The sequence below is a fragment of the Perca flavescens genome, chromosome 2 (assembly GCF_004354835.1).
Source record: "Perca flavescens isolate YP-PL-M2 chromosome 2, PFLA_1.0, whole genome shotgun sequence".
Taxonomy (NCBI): domain Eukaryota; kingdom Metazoa; phylum Chordata; class Actinopteri; order Perciformes; family Percidae; genus Perca; species Perca flavescens.
The window spans coordinates 3843607-3865889 of record NC_041332.1 but is presented as its reverse complement, the minus strand read 5'-3'; the positions used below and the strand labels follow the sequence as shown (position 1 = coordinate 3865889).

The window sequence follows — 22283 nt, the reverse complement described above, 5'->3', positions numbered from 1 at the left end:
TTATGAATGTGCTCATATTATGCTTTTTTGGCTGATTCCCTTTCCTTTATTGTGTAATATATCTTTTTTGTGCATGTTATAGGTTTACAAAGTGAAAAAGCCCAAAGTCCCCCCTAAAGGGACTTACCATCTCCAACAGAAACCACTGTTCACAAACTGTTCCAAACAGCTCTATTGTAGTCCAGCCTTTACTTCAGAGACAAACGTGCATCACTTTGTAACACAAGTTATAATGCTCGCCTAGCTGCTAGCGTGGCACGCCCTCATACTCTGCTTCTGATTAGCTAGTAGTCCTTAGCTAGCTACTGTGCAAGTGCGACTCCCAAAAAACATGGAATAGAAATGAGATGCCTCACTGTGTAGCTAAAACAGAGTGCTCAACACACAGGGTGAAAAGAGAAGCTGCAGCAAAGTCCAGTACAACAAGAATATGGTGTTTTTTGAAAATTAAACCATGTAAACCTATTCTGATACAACCTCTAAATACACTTATGAACCTGAAAATGAACATAATATGAACACTTTAAGAGAAGACATGCTGATGAGGCAAAGTGTATGACATTGGGCAAATCCATTTCTCATCCACGTTCGCTAGTGTTGCACCTAACCTTAGCACCAATTTACAAAGAACTTACTAGTGACTTTGATTGGCACAAACAATATCACTGGCTCCACAGCTTTGCAGCAGTACGGTAACTTTGTCTCATCATTCCTTTGTGTTTTGATCCATCTGTGTCACAACACCGGTTAGTGGTCTACATGGAGGTCTGTTATTGCTGCTGCAGTGGAGCAGGGAGTCATGGAGATGTGCTCAGACATAAAGGCTTTCAACTCTCAATAAATGTTCAGAGTTTATCTTAATACCTTGCACTTATCAATTATTATTGTTTGACTCTTTCAGAGAGATTATACATTTGTTGTCAGTATTGAAATGTGGCTTTAAACAATATTGTCAACTTACAACATAGAAAACTAAAGTTACTGTTATTGTCAGACGTTACCCGCAAGAAGAAGCTCTGCAGAACAACTATAGATGAAAACAGGAAATATGTCTTAGGTGCTATGGCAGGCCGTTTTAACATTTAATCGAACTACACTTCTGGCTGTAATTACATTTTAGATATTTATAATAGCATTTCTGCTAGTCAAAATTATATTCTAACTAGTCAGAATGGTAATTTAAGATAACAATAACATTGTTACTTACTAGAAATTGTTTAAGATATCTACAACTTTGATTGTACTAGTCAAAACTAAATTTAAATTCTTAAAAAGTATAAGTGGCCGTTTTAACATTTAGTAGCTAGACTGGATATGTATTGCAGATATCTGTATTTAATTCTTCCTAGTGAGAAAGAACTTTCTAGATATCTGCAATAGATTTTATTGGACACATCCTGTTGTGTAGACCAGTTTTTTTTAAAAGAACAGCACTGCTTACAAAACTCTCCTTACTGTACATTTCCTCCGGTGCTCAAGTCACTGCTTACTCAGGCCTTGTGTTCAACAACTGCTTTATTTTACAGTTTTTAATGTACAATCACATATTTAAAGATTTCTTTACCACTTTATCATAAACCATCTTTCAGAATTCATGAAACAAAAAAAAGGGTTAGGGTTAGGTTGTTAGTTGTGTCCACATGATGTGTGGACAGGATCAGTGAACACATCCAGACAAATGGAGCACAGAAACTGATCTTCAGATTGCAGATTGTTTGAAGCATCCATATCTACACAGTGTGAAAGAAAATGAAAAATATTATTAAAAATATAGGTTATTTAATGTCCTTGCACATTCAGGTCGGGGATAATGATGGAGCCCCAGTCAACGTGGCTCTTGCGTTCTCCAGGATCATTAGACACTGTGTGCATCTGTCGCTAAAAAATAAGTTTTGTACCACTTCTTGTGTCCAATATGTGGCACTAGGGAACATATTGCTGTTTATCATATGTAGATCACATCATGTAAATTTCATTAAAATTGGATGATCTGTGTCACATACAACTAACTTTCTGTTGTCAGTAGGTGGGACTATGACTTAATAAAAAGGTGTGTAGATGCCTTCAAATATTTTGGGTAGATTGGACTATATTAATTCAAGTTAACAGCATCCTGTGTTATGGCAAAACATTCAAATTGTCAGACTCAGCACATCATCCCACAAAAACACATCAGCTTCCGAATTTGGCACTGTGAACGTCTTGAAGAAAGCCATCAGACAGCCGACAGCTCACATCAGCCATATCTACACACTGAGAACCAAAAAAAAAAATTATAAAATGTTGTTAAACACATAATTGTCAAATTAAAAAATTATCAAAGTATGATTAATGCAATTTTGACAAACTTAAACACTTCAGCACACAGTATGATATTTCTATCGCTCAGGGTCTCTCAATCAAATCTATAACAAAAGACAGACTGATGATGTTGTGAAGTAGTGAGGGATCTTGGAAGATGACCCACACTACGAGACTCTGGCAGAAATAATGTTCAAGGAGTCAGACAAGTTAATGTTCCAATTTACTTTGATGAATTAAACAAAAAAACAGAGGGTCAAAGTTTAAAATAAAAACACAGACAACACCCTAAAACAAGATCCGTTCTCTGATGTCCACAGTGTTAGCATGATTAGCATTGCTAAGCCTCTGTCCTGATTGACAGGTTGGTGTGTAGCTAACGCCCTAAAACTTCCCCTGCTATGGCCAGACAATATCTTACTGGCATATGCTGTTTACACCAATAATTTGACGCCATGACTTCTCTATTTTAGCCTCCCTGCCACTACCTTGCTTAAAATGACAGATTTCTCTGGTTATGAAAATTTTTGAAACATTTGGGATAATGTAAATACACAGCTCAAGAAAATATATTGCATAGGTCTGGTCTTTTTAGACATTTTAATGCGAAAATGTTAAATATACCTTGAAGGGAGTTCTTAAAAGTGTCATTAAAAAACAAAGAGTGTAGCTTCCGGTTTCAATAAAGCTGCTACATTTAGCTGTACCTTTAGTTTTAGTGGTGTTTGTTAAAACAGGAAATATAATCAGCTGCACTCACCGGTATTTGTTGAGAAAGACCTGACGAACTCAATTCAATACTTCAGACAGAAACACAGAATTGTTTGACTGCACTTGACAACAATGACATGACAATGAATGAACAGAACGGAGGACATTAAACATAGGGCCAAACAAGCAGGGAGGGGGCCAACAGGTGAAACGTATTAGGGACAATAACAGGAAACAAAAAACAGGAAACAAATAAAGCTCAACCAAGACACATGAAAACAAACACTTCAAAATAATACAGAAAGTAAACCAAGCCAAACATACATTCATAAAGATGAGTGCAGGAAAACAGAACAGATTTTTTGACCATTCGTTTTACAGTATTTAGGGCCCGAGCGCTGACAGCGGCGCAGGCCCTATGAAAACTTAAGGAATTAGTATTATTCCTTCTTCCTTCCGGCAAATTAATCGCCTTTTTGAGAGGCTTAACATTCTGAAAAACTCACCAAAATTGGCGGTCGCATCAACCTGGTGAAAATGTACGTATTTTAACAGTTTAGGGAATAGGCGCACAAAAATGGCTCGCTAGTGCCCCATAGAAAATGTAAAAAAAAATGTAACCCCTGCGGTACGTTTAACATAGACTAATGCAAAGTGGTACACCTATGTAGCATGTCAAGACGTACAAAAAAGGTCATTGGAGCCATACCCTAAACCCAACAGGAAGTCCGCCAGTCCGTTTGAAATTAGTGCGATTTTGGCCATTTCCACATAACGTTGTACTTTAACTGTCAGGTGCTGCATCAGACGTAGACGAATCTTCGACCCAAATGCAGTTAAGAGATTTATTGCAGACAGGAAAACACTTTTACTAGTACTATCCACACGGCAAGGCAATTCACGACAGGGAACACAACAGAAACAGCACACAACAAAAAAACAATGATCCGAACAGAGACAAAGACAGAACAGGGACTAAATACACTAGGTAACGAGGACTAACGAGGGACAGGTGATAAACAGGTGAAACACATCAGGGCGGGGCAGAAGAGACACACCACTCAAACCATCTCTTCTCCCTGCTTCCATCTGGCAGGCGGTATCGGGGTTTTAGAGCACACACTTTCAGGCTACAGAATAGTTTTATCCCCACAGAACTGAACAATCATGCCACCTCACTCCCCAGTCAGCACTTTCTAGATAGGGATTCTATGTAATGGCTCAGGCTGCACAAGCAAATTTCATTGTATGTTTCTACTGCACAAAGTCTATTCTATATTCTATTCTAACTACTGACCTGTTTGATGTAGACTATTATAACTTTATTTACAGACTCAAGGTCCAGATATAAAAGTACACATAACATATTGTCTACTGTGGTCCCAGATCTCAGAGCTACTTGTGGTTCATAGAGTCTCTAAAAGTAGACTGGGGGCCAGAGCCTTCAGCTATCAGGCTCCACTCCTGTGGAACCAGCTCACAATTTGGGTTTGAGGGGCAGACACCGTCACCACATTTAAGAGTAAACTGAAAACTCTCCTCTTTGATAAAGCTTATACTTAAGGAGTGAGGATATGCAGCGTCCGCCTAACCCAGCCCACCTGCTTCTCTTTGTAGTCATTAGATTTATTTATCATATAATCAATAACTTCTCCGTGAACCATCACCTTATCGTGGTGGAGAGGTTTGTGTGTCTCTGTGAACCTGAGGGCTGTGTTGTCTGGAGCTTTGTGCTCCTGGTAGGGTCTCCCAAGGCAAAGTGGTCTCAGGTGAGGGGCCAGATAAAGAATGGTTCAAAAACCCCAATGAATAAACGAGGTAGAGATGGAGTGACCCTGCCCGGAGGAAGCCCGGGGCCCCCGTCTGGAGCCAGGCCCAGACGGTGGGCTCGTCGGCGAGCGCCTGGTGGCCAGGTTTGCCACGGAGCCCGGCCGGGCACAGCCCGAACAAGCTACGTGGCTCCCATCTCTCCAGCCCATGGGCCCACCACCTGTGGGAGGAACCGCTGGAGTCGGGTGCGCTGCCACATGGGTGGCAGTGAAGGTCAGGGGCCTCGACGGACCAGACCCGGGCAGCAGACGCTGGCTCTGGGGACGTGGAACGTCACCTCTCTGTGGGGGAAGGAGCCGGAACTGGTGCGGAAGGTGGAGCGCTACCGGTTAGATCTGGTGGGGCTTACCGCTACGCACAGTCTCGGTTCTGGAAACGTACTCCTGGATAGGGGTTGGACTCTTTTCTTCTCCGGAGTTGCCCAGGGTGTGAGGCACCGGGCGGGTGTGGGGATACTAACAAGCCCCCGGCTGAGCGTCGCTGTGTTGGAGTTTACCCCGGTGGACGAGAGGGTCCCCTCCCTACGCCTGCGAAAACTCTGACTGTTGTTTGTGCATATGCACCAAACAGGAGTTCGGAGTATTCGGCCTTCTTGGAGACCTTGAGTGGAGCCCTGCATGGGGCGCCAGTGGGGGACTCCATTGTTCTGCTGGGGGACTTCAACGCACACGTGGGCAATGATGGAGACACCTGGAGAGGCATGATTGGGAGGAACGGCCTCCCTGATCTAAACCAGAGTGGTTGTTTGTTGTTGGACTTCTGTGCTAGTCATGGATTGTCTATAACGAACACCATGTTCGAACATAGGGATGCTCATAAGTGTACCTGGTACCAGAGCACCCTAGGCCGAAGGTCAATGATCGATTTCATAATCGTTTCATCTGATCTGAGGCCGTATGTTTTGGACACTCGGGTGAAGAGAGGGGCGGAGCTGTCAACCGATCACCATCTGGTGGTGAGTTGGGTCAGGGGGTGGGGGAAGACTCTGGACAGACCTGGTAAGCCCAAACGTGTAGTGCGGGTAAATTGGGAACGTCTGGAGGAGGCCCCTGTCCGACAGACTTTCAACTCACACCTCCGGCGGAGCTTTTCGTGCATCCCTGTGGAGGCTGGGGGCATTGAACCCGAGTGGACAATGTTCAAAGTTTCCATTGCTGAAGCTGCGGCGAAGAGCTGTGGTCTTAGGTGCCTCAAGGGGCGGTAACCCACGAACACCGTGGTGGACACCGGTGGTCAGGGAAGCCGTCCGACTGAAGAAGGAGTCTTTCCGGGATATGTTATCCCGGAGGACTCCGGAGGCAGTTGCAGGGTACCGAAGGTACCGAAGGGCCCGAAGGGCTGCAGCCTCTGCCGTAAAAGAGGCAAAGCAGCGGGTGTGGGAGAAGTTTGGAGAAGACATGGAGAAGGACTTTCGGTCGGCACCAAAGTGCTTCTGGAAAACTGTTCGCCACCTCAGGAGGGGGAAGCGGGGAACCATCCAAACTGTGTACAGTAAGGATGGGACACTGTTGACCTCAACTGAGGAGGTAATAGGACGGTGGAAGGAGCACTTTGAGGAACTCCTGAATCCGACTAATACGCCCTCTATGTTAGAGGCAGAGCTGGAGGATAACGGGGGATTGTCGTCGATTTCCCAGGCGGAAGTCACTGATGTAGTCAAACAACTCCACAGTGGCAAAGCCCCGGGGATTGATGAGATCCGTCCAGAAATGCTCAAGGCTCTGGGTGTGGAGGGGCTGTCCTGGTTGACACGCCTCTTCAACATTGCGTGGAAGTCTGGGACGGTGCCAAAGGAGTGGCAGACCGGGGTGGTGGTTCCCCTTTTTAAAAAGGGGGACCAGAGGGTGTGTGCCAATTACAGGGGTATCACACTCAGCCTCCCTGGTAAAGTCTACTCCAAGGTGCTGGAAAAGAGGGTTCGGCCGATAGTCGAACCTCAGATTGAGGAGGAACAATGCGGATTCCGTCCTGGTCGTGGAACAACGGACCAGCTCTTCACTCTCGCAAGGATCCTGGAGGGAGCCTGGGAGTATGCCCAACCGGTCTACATGTGTTTTGTGGATTTGGAGAAGGCGTATGACCAGGTCCCCCGGGAGATACTGTGGGAGGTGCTGCGGGAGTATGGGGTGAGGGGGTCTCTACTCAGGGCCATCCAATCTCTGTACGACCAAAGTGAGAGCTGTGTCCGGGTTCTCGGCAGTAAGTCGGACTCGTTTCAGGTGAGGGTTGGCCTCCGCCAGGGCTGCGCTTTGTCACCAATCCTGTTTGTAATATTTATGGACAGGATATCGAGGCGTAGTCGACGTGGGGAGGGGTTGCAGTTCGGTGGGCTGGGGATCTCATCGCTGCTCTTTGCAGATGATGTGGTCCTGATGGCATCATCGGCCTGCGACCTTCAGCACTCACTGGATCGGTTCGCAACCGAGTGTGAAGCGGTTGGGATGAGGATCAGCACCTCTAAATCTGAGGCCATGGATCTCAGCAGGAAACCGATGGAATGCCTTCTCCGGGTAGGGAATGAGTCCTTACCCCAAGTGAAGGAGTTCAAGTACCTTGGGGTTTTGTTCGCGAGTGAGGGGACAATGGAGCGGGAGATTGGTCGGAGAATCGGCGCAGCGGGTGCGGTATTACATTAAATCTATCGCACCGTTGTGACGAAAAGAGAGCTGAACCAGAAGGCAAAGCTCTCGATCTACCGGTCAGTTTTCGTTCCTCCTCACCTATGGTCATGAAGGCTGGGTCATGACCGAAAGAACGAGATCCAGGGTACAAGCGGCTGAAATGGGTTTCCTCAGGAGGGTGGCTGGCGTCTCCCTTAGAGATAGGGTGAGAAGCTCAGTCATCCGTGAGGAACTCGGAGTAGAGCCGCTGCTCCTTTGCGTCGAAAGGAGCCAGTTGAAGTGGTTCGGGCATCTGGTAAGGATGCCCCCTGGGCGCCTCCCTAGGGAGGTGTTCCAGGCACGTCCAGCTGGGAGGAGGCCTCGGGGAAGACCCAGGACTAGGTGGAGGGATTATATCTCCAACCTGGCCTGGGAACACCTCGGGATCCCCCAGTCGGAGCTGGTTAATGTTGCTCGGGAAAGGGAAGTTTGGGGTCCCCTGCTGGAGCTGCTCCCCCCGCGACCCGACACCGGATAAGCGGACGAAGATGGATGGATGGATAATCAATAATATAGTGAGAGTAGAGGGGGGCAGGCCAGTACAGCCCGATCCGGCACCTCTCTCTAAGCTAACCTGCCTCTCTTAGCTATGCTATTATAATTCTAGACTACCGGGGAAGTTGCTTCCTTCATATGACACACTGAGCTGCTCTCTCATCTCTGTTTTCACTTGTTTCCTTTTGTATGCATCCTGTCCCAGAAATGCTTGTTACTAACCTAGCTCTAGGGAGTTTACTCCCCGGAGTCCTTATGTTTCTCTGCGATTCCCTGCAATGCCCGGCCACGTCCTGCTGCGTCCGCCGCATCCACCCATGCTCTGCAGCGCCACGTTACATCCCGCAACGCCCTGCTGAGATGTTCATACGCACAGAGTAGTCAGGATCCGGTATTGGAGACTGCACTACTCAGTATGACACGATGTGCCCTGCTATGACATGAACTTCCACGACTACCCTCGAAGTCACTGTTCCATTATCTTTAATGTGACTATTATTTGCCACTGTTCATCACACCCCCAACCGGCCCGGTCAGACACCGCCTACCAAGAGTCTGGGTCTGCCGAGGTTTCTTCCTTGCCACTGTCACAACAGCCACTGCTAATGCTTGCTCTTGAGGGAATTACTGTAATTGTTGGGGCTTTGTAAATTATAGAGTGTGGTCTAGACCTGCTCTATCTGTAAAGTGTTTCGAGATAACTCTGTTATGATTTGATACTATAAATAAAATTGAATTGAATTGAATATTACAGGAAGGGTACACACAAACATAAAAACATACAGACATACTGTCTACCACATTTTACATAAAGGGAACATACAAAACATACATACATATACAGACACGAAGATGGTTATGGTTTTCGAAGTATATCTGGTATCACTAAGTGCAGGGTTAGTTAAGGCAGTTAAAATTGTATTCTTTGACTCTGTTAATCGGCACCTGAATTTGTACATAAAATTCCTCAGCACAGCATGGAAGGTGGGAAGGTGTGATTGACTTCCTTTTTAAGTGGTGACAGTTTGCCCTACCCCATATGCTTAAGTCACGCCCCCTTTAACATCAGCTAATGAACTCAGCAGTGAGTTCCCTTTTCATTGGTGATGATTTGCAGTGTTTGAGTGCTGCGCAAATGCACAGTCGCAAGGAGCGACGTCCGCCAGTAACCCCGACGAGCGCATATGAGCGAGGGCCCGTCCAATGCTGCTTGCAGCTTTAATTGCAATTGTTACCTCCCACCAAAATGTTTTGTATTGCATGATATAAATAATAATGGTTTCACCATAAATTGGTGCCTAAAAGAGTATCATAATGCATAAAACAAAGTATTTGACGCCATTTGTGCCATGAGATGTCACTTTTTTATTATAGCCAATAAATTTACTACTTAATACAAGTGTTTTTACTGGAAAGCCCCTTTCCCAATCTAACGCTTATCATTTTGAGGGAAACAATGTAAAGGAAAAGAAGCAGGCAGACAGCAATTTATCTGTGACAAGGAAACCATTTATTTTTACAGCACATCTCACATCATATTATATGATTAGAAACAGCTGATCAGGCAGTTTTCTTTATTCAGCTGCCTCTTTACCCTGTAAACACAAATAAAAAGTTAAGTTTAATCAACTTTATTTCAAAAAAATCTACATGTAACTGACAATATATTTCTTTCATAACTCTTTTAAAATTTAATTTAAGTCTTTATTGGTGTGTTTACCTTGCCAGAGTCACGGCTCTTCGCTCTCAACTTGTTGACCTGGGACTCTGCGATGTCAGCGCGCTCCTCAGCCTCCTCTAGCTCATGCTGGACTTTCCTGCACTTGGACAGATGAGTGTTGGCCTGCTCCTCCTGAAAAAAACATAGAGATTGACATTTTTGAATCTCCTAAAAGACCAAAGGTAATCTTTAGTTAAAATAAATCTGCCAGAGTATCAAGCGTTCTGTGTTGTGTAAATCTATTCTGTATATTGCCCTTACCGCCTCCTCGGCCTGCCTCTTGTAGGCTTTGACTTTGAGCTGCAACTTGTCAACTAGATCCTGCAGCCTGGCAACGTTTTTCTTGTCCTCCTCAGTCTGTTAAAGTTTATTTAAAGTAAATAAATGTTTTTGTAATAAATATGTTAAGTTGATTTATATGACAACTATCAAAGTGACTGTACCTGATAGGTGAGCTCCTTCACCCTCCTCTCATATTTGCGGACACCCTTAATGGCATCTCCTCCGCGTCTCTGCTCAGCCTCAACCTCTGCCTCCAGTTCACGCACCTTCAATGAACAATAAGGCAATAAGAAAGCATCTTTTTTTTATTTCAGCTCTGCAAATTCTTTCTTTCTTTCTTACCCTGGACTCAAGTTTCTGGAGCTGCTTCTTGCCACCCTTCATGGCCAGGTTCTCAGCCTCATCCAGGCGGTGCTGCAGGTCCTTAACAGTGACCTCCAGGTTCTTCTTCATCCTCTCCAGGTGGGAGCTGGTATCCTGCTCCTTTTTCAGCTCCTCAGCCATCATAGCAGCCTAGAAGAGACAGGAAAAATAATTAGAATTATTTATGTATATATATATATATATATATATATATATATATATATATATATATATATATATATATATATATATATATATATATACATATATAATCTTGAAAAAAAATTGGAGTGAAAGTAAGACCAATTAAAATGTAAACCCACATCAGTGATGGCCTTCTTGGCCTTCTCCTCTGCATTCCTTGCTTCCTGAACGGTGTCATCCACTTCACCCTGGACCTGGACCAGGTCTGACTCAAGCTTCTTCTTGGAGTTCAGAAGGCTTGTGTTCTAAAAGGCAGAAAATATTTAGTCACCACATGATTTTCACATGTTCACATTAGATTTTTGAAATATTGAAGAAATGATTGGGCTTGTTCACCTGAGAATGCAGAAGTCCAACACGCTCACTGGCATCCACCAGCTCCTGCTCAGCGATTTTGCGACTTCTCTCCGTCTGTTCCAAAGCAGCTCTAAGTTCCTCAATTTCAGCTACCATCAGACCGTTTCTGCGATCCACCATAGCAGCTTGTTCCTTGAATTCCTCCTGTGCTCTGACAGCATCATCAAGGTGCAGTTGTGCATCCTAGAGAAAAAATATCAGGACAATATTCACGTAAATGCCAAAATGTACCTGCACTGACGACAGTCTGTGCAACAATTCTGTGTCTAACAATACCTTCAGTTGCGCTTGCACATTCCTCAGCTGCTTCTGGGACTCAGCAGCCTGGCGATTGGAGTGACTCAGCTGAATCTCCATCTCATTCAGGTCTCCCTCCATCTTCTTCTTGATTCTCAGGGCATCATTTCTGCTCCTGATCTCAGAATCCAGATTGCTCTGCATGGAGTCGATCACCCTCTGGCTGTTTCTCTTGATTTGCTCCATCTCCTCATCTTTCTCTGCCAGCTTCCTGTCCACCTCACCCTTAATCTGGTTGAGCTCCAGCTGGACACGCAGGATCTTAGACTCTTCGTGTTCCAGAGTTCCCTGATGATATCAAAGAATTAAATATTAATATCTGCCTTCAAATCATTTTAAAGTATATTTGTCCATGATTTAGAATTTTTTTCAGTAGATGTCCCCGGAAGAAAATGTACCTCAGCCTCTTCAAGAGCCGTCTGGATCTCAGACTTTTCAGTCTCCACCTGCTTCTTGGACTTCTCCAGCTCATGGATGCTCTTGCCAGTCTCACCAATCTGTTCAGTCAGATCTGAGATCTCCTCTGCATAGAGATACATATGTTTTATATTGTTAAGCCTTACAATGTAAAATGTGAACACTTTATTCCATACCCATGTTGAATACAATGTAAGAAATACATGGGTTGAATACAATGTAACTGTTACATAATGTAGAACTCACGTTGCAGGTTCTTGTTTTCACGCTTCAAAGTCTCCAGCTGATCCAGAGATTCCTCATAAGAGTTCTTCATCTTGAACAGCTCAGTGCTGAGAGAACGAGTCTCCTTCTGTGCTCCCTCGAGCTCTGCCTGACCCTCCTCGTACTTCTGTTTCCACTCTGCCAAAACCTGAATAACACGATTGGTTATGTAGCAATAGGAAAATAGGAAAAATAAATATGTCTTTCATTGTTTCTGTGTGGCTTGGAAAAACAAAGTTAATAATGCTACCTTGTCAAAGTTCCTCTGCTTCTTGTCCAGGTTGGCAGCCAGCCCATTGGCCCTCTCCACATCAATCATGAGGTCCTCCACCTCACTCTGGAGCCTCTGTTTGGTTTTCTCAAGAGAAGCACACTTGGAATTCACTGCCTCAATCTGCTCCTCAGCCTCCTGAAGACGCTGAGCCAGCTTTTTCCTGTTTAAAGAAGGTAAGATTAGTTTCCCACTAAAAACTAAGAAATGAAATAATCTGCAGCATTAGTTCTTGTGTTTTGAGTGTTGCATTGTTGTTTTTTTGAAGCCTTAATATTCTTAGAGTAGCGAGTATTTCAAAATAAGGGTGATGGGCAAATTATAATCAGCATAGTGTCTTTATAAATATCTGTTTTTTAAAGATCTAGATGAACATATGAAGGTAAAGCTGTACAATGTTTGCTCCAAAGTTGAGTTGTGCTAAAATGATACACTGGCCCTTGAATTGTTTGAATGTTACTCACTTGGCTTCCTCAAGCTCCTCAGTGCGCTGGATAGCATCAGTTTCATACTTGGCTCTCCACTGAGCCACCTCACTGTTGGCCTTGGACATTCCACGCTGCAGCTCAGCCTTGGCCTCTTGCTCCTCCTCAAACTGCTCCCTCAGCAGATCACAGTCATGGCGGGCTGATTGCAGTCCATGGGCAAGAGCATTTTTGGCCTGGTGTAAGACATATGATTGAATTTACAAAATTCCTGAATCCAAAACTAATAATACCAATACACACTTACTAAAATGTTTCTTACCTTAACCTCCTCTTCAACATGTCTTTTCAGCTCCTCAATCTGCTGTGTGAATGCCTGTTTGCCTCTGGTCAGCTGGGAGACAAGAGCGTCTTTCTCCTCAACTTGACGGCTGAACTCACCTTGTGTGAAAGATGCCACGGTACATTAGTTTGTGTCACGTTTCTCAGTAACATACACAACAGATCATTAACTGACAGCTTTACTGTAGATACCATTTTCTGTCAGGAGACGTGCTCTCTGTGCACTTGTGTCATTGATTTGACGGACGTTTTCATCATTCTTGGTCTTCAGTTCGCTGAGTTGGTCCTCTAGAGTACGGCACATCTTTTCAAGATTTCCCTAATGAGTAAATATAGATGAGATCAGTGATCAGATATTATCTATAATATCAAGTACATTTTCTTACTCTACTAATTTGGGTAATAACATAGCATGTAATGCATTGTGTACCTTTGCTTTAGCAACATTCTCCATGTTGCTGGAGAGGTCATCAATCTCCATCTTATATTCACTCTTTTCCTTCTCAAGCTTCTGCTTTACACGCTGGAGGTTGTCGATCTGCTCTCCCAGCTCAGCAACGCTGTCAGCCTGCTTCTTGCGAAGAGCAGCAGCAGTGGCCTCGTGCTGCAGAGTGGACTCCTCAAGATCACGACGGAGCTTCTGGAACTCGGCTTCACGCTTCTTGCTCATTTCAATCTGAGAAGCAGTGGCACCACCGGCCTCCTCCAGCCTCTCACTGATCTCCTCAAGTTCCCTGGAGAGGTCAGCTCTCTGCTTCTCAACCTTGGCACGAGCAGCACGCTCAGCCTCAATCTCCTCCTCCAGTTCCTCAATACGAGCCTGTTCAATGTAGATATAGGGTCTTTCAGTAAACTGTCACTTTTAATACACAAAATTGGAAACATCAGAAATGTTTTCTTTAAAACCATGTGTAACCTGGAGCTCCTTGATCTTCTTCTGAAGCTGAGCACCAAGTGACTGCTCATCTTCAACTTTGCTAAGGAGCTGACTGATTTCAAAGTCCTTCCTGTGAGAAGTTTAGATGAAGTACATAGAGTTCATGCAGTTGAACACACAGTTTATAAGAATGATTTTTGTGTACAAATTCAAAAACTGTTACTTTTTAATTTTCTCATCAGACTGCTGCTTCTCATTCTCAAGATCCATGATGGATTCCTGGGCCAGTTTCAGATCACCCTCAAGCTTTCTCTTGGATCTCTCAAGGTCCATACGGAGCTTCTTCTCTTGCTCCAGAGAACCCTCAAGCTGAAAAATACGATTCATTTTTAATCATCAAATTCAAGAATCCTGCTTTGCCAATCCAAGAGACTTTGTAATCTTACATCATCCACTTGCTGCTCAAGCTTGGTCTTGGCCTTGGTCAGAGTGTTGACTTTGTCTTCCTCTGCCTGCAGGTCATCAAGAGTCTGCTGATGAGCCTCCTGAAGGGCTTTCTTTTCCTTGGTCAGCTTAGCAATGCTCTCATCCTGAGAGGCCATCTCCTCAGTCAGGTTCTTTACCTAAATGTGCAAGAAAAAGCTTGTCTTTAAACTGTCATCATTATAATCTTACTTTAAATGCTGGACAGATTATTACAGTTTTTCCTCTGGATTTTTTTTTTATGGGCAGGTGGGGGAAGGGTTAACGTTAGGGTTGAAAATTAGTAGGGGTGCACTATTATCTACGCTACCAGCCTGTCACGGCAATTACAAATAGCAAAGGGTCAAATGCATTTCCATTATATTACATTATGTAGTGTCCTTTCTCTCTAAGAACGAGTTGTTTCAGAATTTGGGTGAGAATAAAATTTGTTTATTACTGTGAGTCCATTCAGGTTGACATATATCAACCACAGCTAATGAACAATTCCAGATAAATTACGCATTTAGCAGTTCCTGTATAGCATCAAATTTTTAACATAACCTGGAAAACACAACAGCCTGTCGTGTGAATACATCTCCTGCAGCAGGGGTATGGCAGATGGACTGCAGGGTGCACACACTTCGTTTTTCATCGGGGGTCAGAGAATCAGTAAATTCAATAAATTCAGTCAGCGTAACAGTATTTTCTAAACCCCTGTGGATGTTCTATTCCACGTGACCTGTGTGAGCGTGACTTCCATGAGAATTAGCCGTCAAGGCTTTTGTCGCTGTTTATCACTCTGCATGAGGTGAAAATGCTGTACTTGTGCTGTTGTTTGGTTGTCATGACTTTGCGATTGATTGATGTCCTTTCACTGTTCCTGTCCCTTACCCTCAACCTCAGCTCTGCAGAGTCGGGAAATTGGGACTTAATGAAAAAGTAAAATTCTGAAGCTGCGGTGCCAATAATTCTGCAGCGGTGGGTCTCCCCTCCAGAATAGATTTAGCGGGAAAACTGTTATGTACAAACCTTGTTCTCTGTGGCATGTTTCTCTTTTTCCACTTTGGCCAAGGTAAGCTCCAGGTCATCAATATCCTTCTTGAGCTCAGAGCATTCATCCTCCAGCTTTCTCTTCTTTGCTGTGAGCTCAGCATTGATTTCCTCTTCATCCTCCAGTCTCTCAGTTGTCTCTTTGAGTTTGGCCTCCATCTGAATCTTACTCTTGATAAGTCCCTCACATCTCTCTTCAGCATCATTCAGATTGTCTGATTCCTAGTTAATTTTATAAAGATAGATGTTAGCACATCAACTTTGAAAAACATGAAAAGCACAATTTTCTGTTGATATGTACTTACAGATGACACTTGCAGCTGCAGATCATTCTTCTCCTGCAGAAGAGACACCATCTTCTCCTCCAGTTCCTTCTTCTTGGCCAGGGCAGCAGCCAAGTCAGTTTTCATCTTGTCATAGTTCTCCTTCATATTTGCCAGCTCCTTCTCAGTTTCAGCAGTCTTCAGCAGAGGTTTGATCTTGTAGTACACCTTCATCCATGGCCAATGTTTGACATTCATGAATGAGCGGATATTGTACTGGATGGTATATATGGCTTCCCTGCGAACAATAAGTAGCTCTTGTAAACAATATTGTTAGTGATTTGTAATACCATGATTCAGAATGAGCTGTTTTAACATGCCTCCTCTCCGTCATCTTCACAAACTCCTTTCTCATGACATAACCACGGGCCAAAGCCTGAGTCATGGTGACCAGAGATGACAGTTTTTCATCTCTCATCTCCTCAAGGACACCCAGCAGACCAGCCTTGAAGAACACCTGATCAAACACAAAATAAAAATGAACGTAGGATGAACTCAGATAGTGAATACTACAACAAAACAAAAACATTTTCACCTACCCCACAGGGATTCTGAGGTGAAGGTGTTTTGATAATGGCCACATGCAGGCTGCTGTGCCTCTATCCTAACAATAAATCACTTATTCCTTGGCACCAAACTCTACAATCATGTACGTAGTTTAGAGATATTTAGCTTTATATAATTAACAGAAAAACAATCAAACACACTGGACTGAACAACCTAACCTCTTTGGTCATTAATCTACAGTAAAATAAGAGAGCAAGGTGTTTACCTTTGTGTGTCCGAATTTGTACTCGTCATGTGGAATATCAATTGACCCAAGCAGCTTCTCTGAAGCCTTCTTGTTGTCAATGAACTGGCCCTCGGGGATGACACTGGCATTCAGCACCTTGTACCTTTTTTATGAGAGTTAATGGTCAGTGTGAGCATTTTCTTTTAATAATCTTTATCAAAATTCTATTAAAATATCCATTAATACCTCTGTTTGAAATCAGCATAAAGGATTCGGCTGGGGAAACCTTTTCTGCAGATTCTGATACCCTCCAGCACACCGTTACACCTGAGCTGGTGGATGACCAGGAAGTTCTCCATCAGACCTGTAAAAAATACATTTCTTAATTACTTCTTTGAATAAATAGTCTTAGTTAGTTAAAGAAGCACAAAATTAAGGAAACCATATTATCAAAAGAAAACCACTCCTCAAATAATCTCTTGAGATTATGTTCTCTATGTACCTGGAGTCTTTGACTCATTGGGAATCAGGCAGCGCACAAAGTGAGGATGGGTGCTCCTCAAGTTAGTCATCAGCTTCCCCAAGTTCTCCTGTAGATCCAAAATGGTGAGTCTTATGACATGTAATCAATTGTGAGTTAGACAATAAACCAAGCTATATATACATACATATATAAGATAAGTTTGCAACATTACCCTAAACTGTGAAGACACAGTCTGCATAGAACCACCTTTCTTCTTGCCTCCCTTCTTGGTAGCATCTGTTGATATTTTAATTAGACATATTTCGTTAGGATGACAAATAAAATGTACATTAACACTTGCTACAGTTACTTAAACATATACAGTATAGCCTAAAAACATGTTTTAGTTTACTGTAGTTACTATCATACCCTCAACGATAAGAGGGAAGCAGAGAGCCAGCAGTTTCACTGGGGATTTCTGGTACAGCTGACAGACGGAGTCATTCAGTGGATCCTTGTTCTTTTCCAGCCAGCCAGCAATATTGTAGTCCACGGTACCAGCGTAGTGCACCAAGGAGAAGTGGGCCTCAATCTTGCCTTTCTTGGGGGGCTTAGGCTTTTCAAATGCTTTGGTTTTTCCAAGATGCTGGTCATACAGCTTGTTCTTGAAGGATGTGTCTGTGGCCTTGGGGAACATGCACTCCTCTTCAAGGATGGAGAAGATGCCCATGGGCTTGAAAAAAGTGGGAAGAAGTATGTCATTAAAGGGGAACTATGCAGCTTTTTTAGCTTAATTGACCTTAACTGAACAGCTTCGGAGTCATTGGAATGGTTATATGACTTCTTTCGACCACCACCCTTGCAACTGTCGCCGGCCTCAGCGTCAGGAAGTATCGCGTGATATCAGGTCTTGCGATGTTTTTCACAGTATCGTCATGGCTGAGCCAGTAAAAAAGAAGCGGAAAGCTAGGAAAGCATTGTCAGAGGAACAGAGAAAGAGGAAACGGCAGACTGACCGAGCGAGGAGTCCGACACAAGTAAACATAGGAGCTGCCAAATATCTATTCCGAAGCTGTAGGGGGAGCTCTAGAGGGAAATCTGCAGGCAAAAAGCCTCTTTAAGTGACACATTTATTCAAATTAAGAACAATTATATATAATCACCAAATTATCACCTTTTCAATGAGCTCAATGCAGGCAGCCAAGTCCATGCCAAAGTCAATGAACTCCCAGATAATACCCTCCTTCTTGTACTCCTCTTGCTCCAGGACAAACATGGTGTGGTTGAAAAACTGTTGCAGTTTCTCATTGGTGAAGTTGATGCACAGCTGTTCCAAGGTGTTGAACTGTGAGGGGACAATTAACCAGTATAATCTCTCGCAGGGCAATATGAAAAGTATCAGATTCTGAATTGTTCAAATCAAGCTTACGTCAAAGATTTCAAAACCAGCAATGTCCAGGACACCAATGTAGAACTGTCTTGCTTGTTTAGTGTCCAACATCTCATTAATACGAACGACCATCCACAAGAACATCCTCTCATAGATAGCCTTGGCCAGGGCTGTCACTGAGTTCATCACCTGAATAAAAACAAGGATGTGATTTGATCTTTTTGTAAAAGTCATTAGTATTGATTTCTGGTATTTCTTCTAATCTCTTTAATAAAGGCAGGAATTTGTGTGAGTGAGTCAGTCCGTCCGGTTTTCCAGTTGAATGTGGGGACATGAATATGCGAAAGATGTTACACACATGTAAACGGATTTGAGTAAGAGAAATCTTAATAAGATAGTGTTCATGACGCTAACAAGATGTTTTTGCCGACAATAGATATTAAACAAAAGCCAGGCACCATACAGTGTTCGGCAAAGCCTTTCTTCCTCCTGGCAGCTGCCTCCGCAGACAAACTAACCCAAGGTCTGGTTCCGCATCTACCTGTACCTTGGATGTATAATAAGAACGGCAGGTACCCTGTCGCTGACATTTACACAGAGCGGATGAGATTACTTGACATAGTGGTATGATTTTACCAAGGAAAGCAGCGTGAATGCAACGATTAATCACTCTAACAAAAACAGCATCCTGTACTTCTCAGCCTTTCTCTAACTGGCAATGTGTTGGCAGTGTTAGATCTAGGCCTAGTCAAAACATCCTGCATTCCGATTCCTAATAAAGTGAAGAGTAAAAGACAGGAATTATCAGCAGAATGTACTTACATACTTACAAAACCATGCTGCATAGTGTAATGATGAATACTTTTGTGAGGAAAAATCTTAATCTGCAATGTAACCAGTACCATTTCTCTGTCAGGGAAGCAGTATGTTTTCCTCTGAAGTAGGACACAGTAAGTCAGAACTGCAGTTGAGTTGCCCATTTTTAAGTGCTTTGTAAGTTATTTATTGGTACAATGATTTAGGATTGTAACATATCCTATATTTTTCATATCTGAACATCATAATAAATATATAGCTGTTTGTGGCCCTTTTCCTTGGTCCCACACTCAATGGTAAAGTTTGCTCTTGATATTTACCCCCCTGAACCAGTGTATTTTAAAAGTGTTTCTGACCATGAGGAGCCGTGGTTTGGGTATGTGACGCAACTATGTCATGGCATGTGTATCGCTCAGGACCCAAGGAAGCACAGTGTGAGCATTAAGTTGATTGTATGAGGGATTCTCGAGAAAGCTAAAAGCACCAATACCATAGGCCAAGCAATCCGCCTGAATGGGCACCTCACTAGTGAGGTAAATAATACAAAATATCTAATAATAATAATAAAAGATTACATCTAAGACGGTCCTAGAATTACTCTACATTATGTATTTAGCATTCATTGTGTAAAACCCTTAAAGTAGCAATATAAAACACACTGATTTTGTATTCTAATTCACAATAAACCCTTTGCTACATTAATTAAGTAAAAGTAACATCATTAGTCTGTTTTTTTAAATTGTAGGATATTGGTAATTCATATTTACCTGAGGTACAGTCTGTCCCTTGGTGACATACTCATTTCCAACCTTCACTCTGGGAAAGCATATAGCCTTGAGCATGTCAGCGGAGTTCAGACCCAGCAAGTAAGCAACCTTGTCAGCCTCTGAAAATAGTTCAGATATTTCCATCATGATGTAAACCGACACACGTGTGATTAAGAATCTTGTTACTGTTGTTCCCAAGCTATTCACTTTGAGCTGGCATTAAACACTCACCCTCTGTGCCATCAGGCTCAGCCTGCTCCTCACGCTGCTTCTGCTTGAACTTCATGTTACCATGGTGGAGCACAGCACCAGTCAACTTGTAGATGGCCATTTTCTCCTCATGAGTGAAGCCCAGGATATCAATAGCGTTCTGAGTTCAAAAGAGGTCGACACAAAACATATTCACTTTAGGAAAATGCAATTGCATTTAATGCAAAAAATGTTTTTAAATACTTTGAAGTGAAGATCACTCACATCTGTGGCTTCCAGCTCAACTTTGTCATCAATGCTGGCCACAGTGATCTGACCCATGCTACACATGGGGAAGTCTTAGGGGTTGGTCGTGATGAGTGCCAAATCTGGAGATCAAAATAAGAATGAAAATGTCAGAACATTTCTTCCATATGAAAAGAGGTTAAAAAATGTGCAACACCAATGTGCTTACCAATCAGCTCAGGTATGTGGCCGGTCATCATCTGGAAGAAGATGTGATAACCTCTTTCATCAGAAAGCTGGTATGTCACTCTTGATTTCTCCAGCAGATCTACAAATATTGTTCATAAAACACAGCCTGGCCAATTCTCAATTCCAGTATTTTGTATGTACTATGAGTATTATTACTTACATGTCTCAATATCAGCACTTGCCAGTTTGCCAGTTGCGCCAAAATGGATTCTGATGAATTTACCCTGTTTGGAACAAAGGATTTTTATTGTCCCTCCAAATTGGCAATCTGTAACAAGACCTCTCTCATGGGTAGAAATTGTTGCATACTTACAAAACGAGAAGAGTTGTCATTCCTAATAGTTTTGGCGTTACCATAGGCCTCCAGCAGGGGATTGGCTGCAATAATCTGATCCTCCAGTGACCCCTATAATCCAGGTTTAGAATTACTGTCAAGAAATGACTTCATCTTTTCCCCTGAAAAAATATTCAATAGAGAAAGAACCCTGAATTTTAATCATACAGTAAATACCTTTGAGTCGTCCTTCTTCGGTCCACCAACTGCAATTGTTGCAAAGTACTGGATGACACGCTTGGTGTTCACAGTCTTTCCAGCACCAGATTCTCCACTAGGTATAGACAAAGATGTATACAATTGGATAAAGATATTTAACTTTGCTGAACAAAGTCTACAAATGTAAATGTAACAAACTCACGTGATCAAGATAGACTGGTTCTCCCTATCTGTTATAGCAAAAACAAAATATTTAACTATGATTTACAGAAACTTCATATACTGATAAATTGTTCTGTTAATGACTTACCAGTTTGCATGAACTGAAAAGCGTTGTCAGAGACAGAGAAGATGTGGGGTGGAGCCTCCATACGCTTCTTGCCTCTATAGGCACTTACACATTCAGCATCGTACACTGGGAGCCACTTGTAGGGGTTCACAGTGGCACAGAACAACCCAGAGTAGGTCTGAAAGTGATCATAGAGATTCAACAGTTAACTCTATGTTTTGTACAAGTATAGCAATTTTCAATAGTTCTCTTTTCTCATTAGGCAGATTGGCTTACATAGATCATCCATGCTGCATAACGCTCTTTGAGGTTATACAGCACAGAGGCTTCGTTGAGATGGGTCATCATGGCCATGTCCTCAATCTTGTCATACTTGGGAGGGTTCATTGGATAGACATCAGCTTCTTTCATTACTCTCTCCTGGAAAAGGACATTTGTCACAATGAGAACTGATCATATTGATTCTCCCAGTTGACTCTGACTTTATGATACTAACCTCCTTAGTTTCCAGGGTTTCAACCGTGACTTTGTCACCATCTTTCTTGATGATTTTTCCCTTCAAGTACAGCTCCTTGACATCGGCCAAGTAGCAGGCACTCTTGGCATCAAATGGTGCACTTTGAGCCTCAATCCTCTCCCTTTCTGGCTTACGAAGGTAAATGGCAGCTTTGCCATAAATGGCCATCTCCGCGTCCGTACTCATTGTGGAGGCTGATTTCTGTTAGATAATTACAAAGTAAGTGTCATCTTAGAGTTTTTAAGTCCATGTCATTAAACTATTGTGTTCACTGCTCATTTATATCATGGGAAATGATGTATGTGAGGTCATGGGCAATAACGGAGGTGTGTAAGTGTGCATATTTAATATTTTATCATGTATTTCTAAGCTGCAAACTTGATTCCTCCAACCAAGTTTAGTTGTGTAAAAATATGCAATGACATTAGATATATATCTATATATATCTATCTTAAGCAGCAGTAAACATTTTGATGT

General features: G+C 42.9%; 1 pseudogene; it reads right to left on the bottom strand.

Moving 5' to 3' along the window:
* Positions 1–9489: 9489 nt before the first annotated feature.
* Positions 9490–22007, bottom strand: LOC114545478 (myosin heavy chain, fast skeletal muscle-like; annotated as a pseudogene).
* Between the last annotated feature and the right edge of the window lie 276 nt (positions 22008–22283).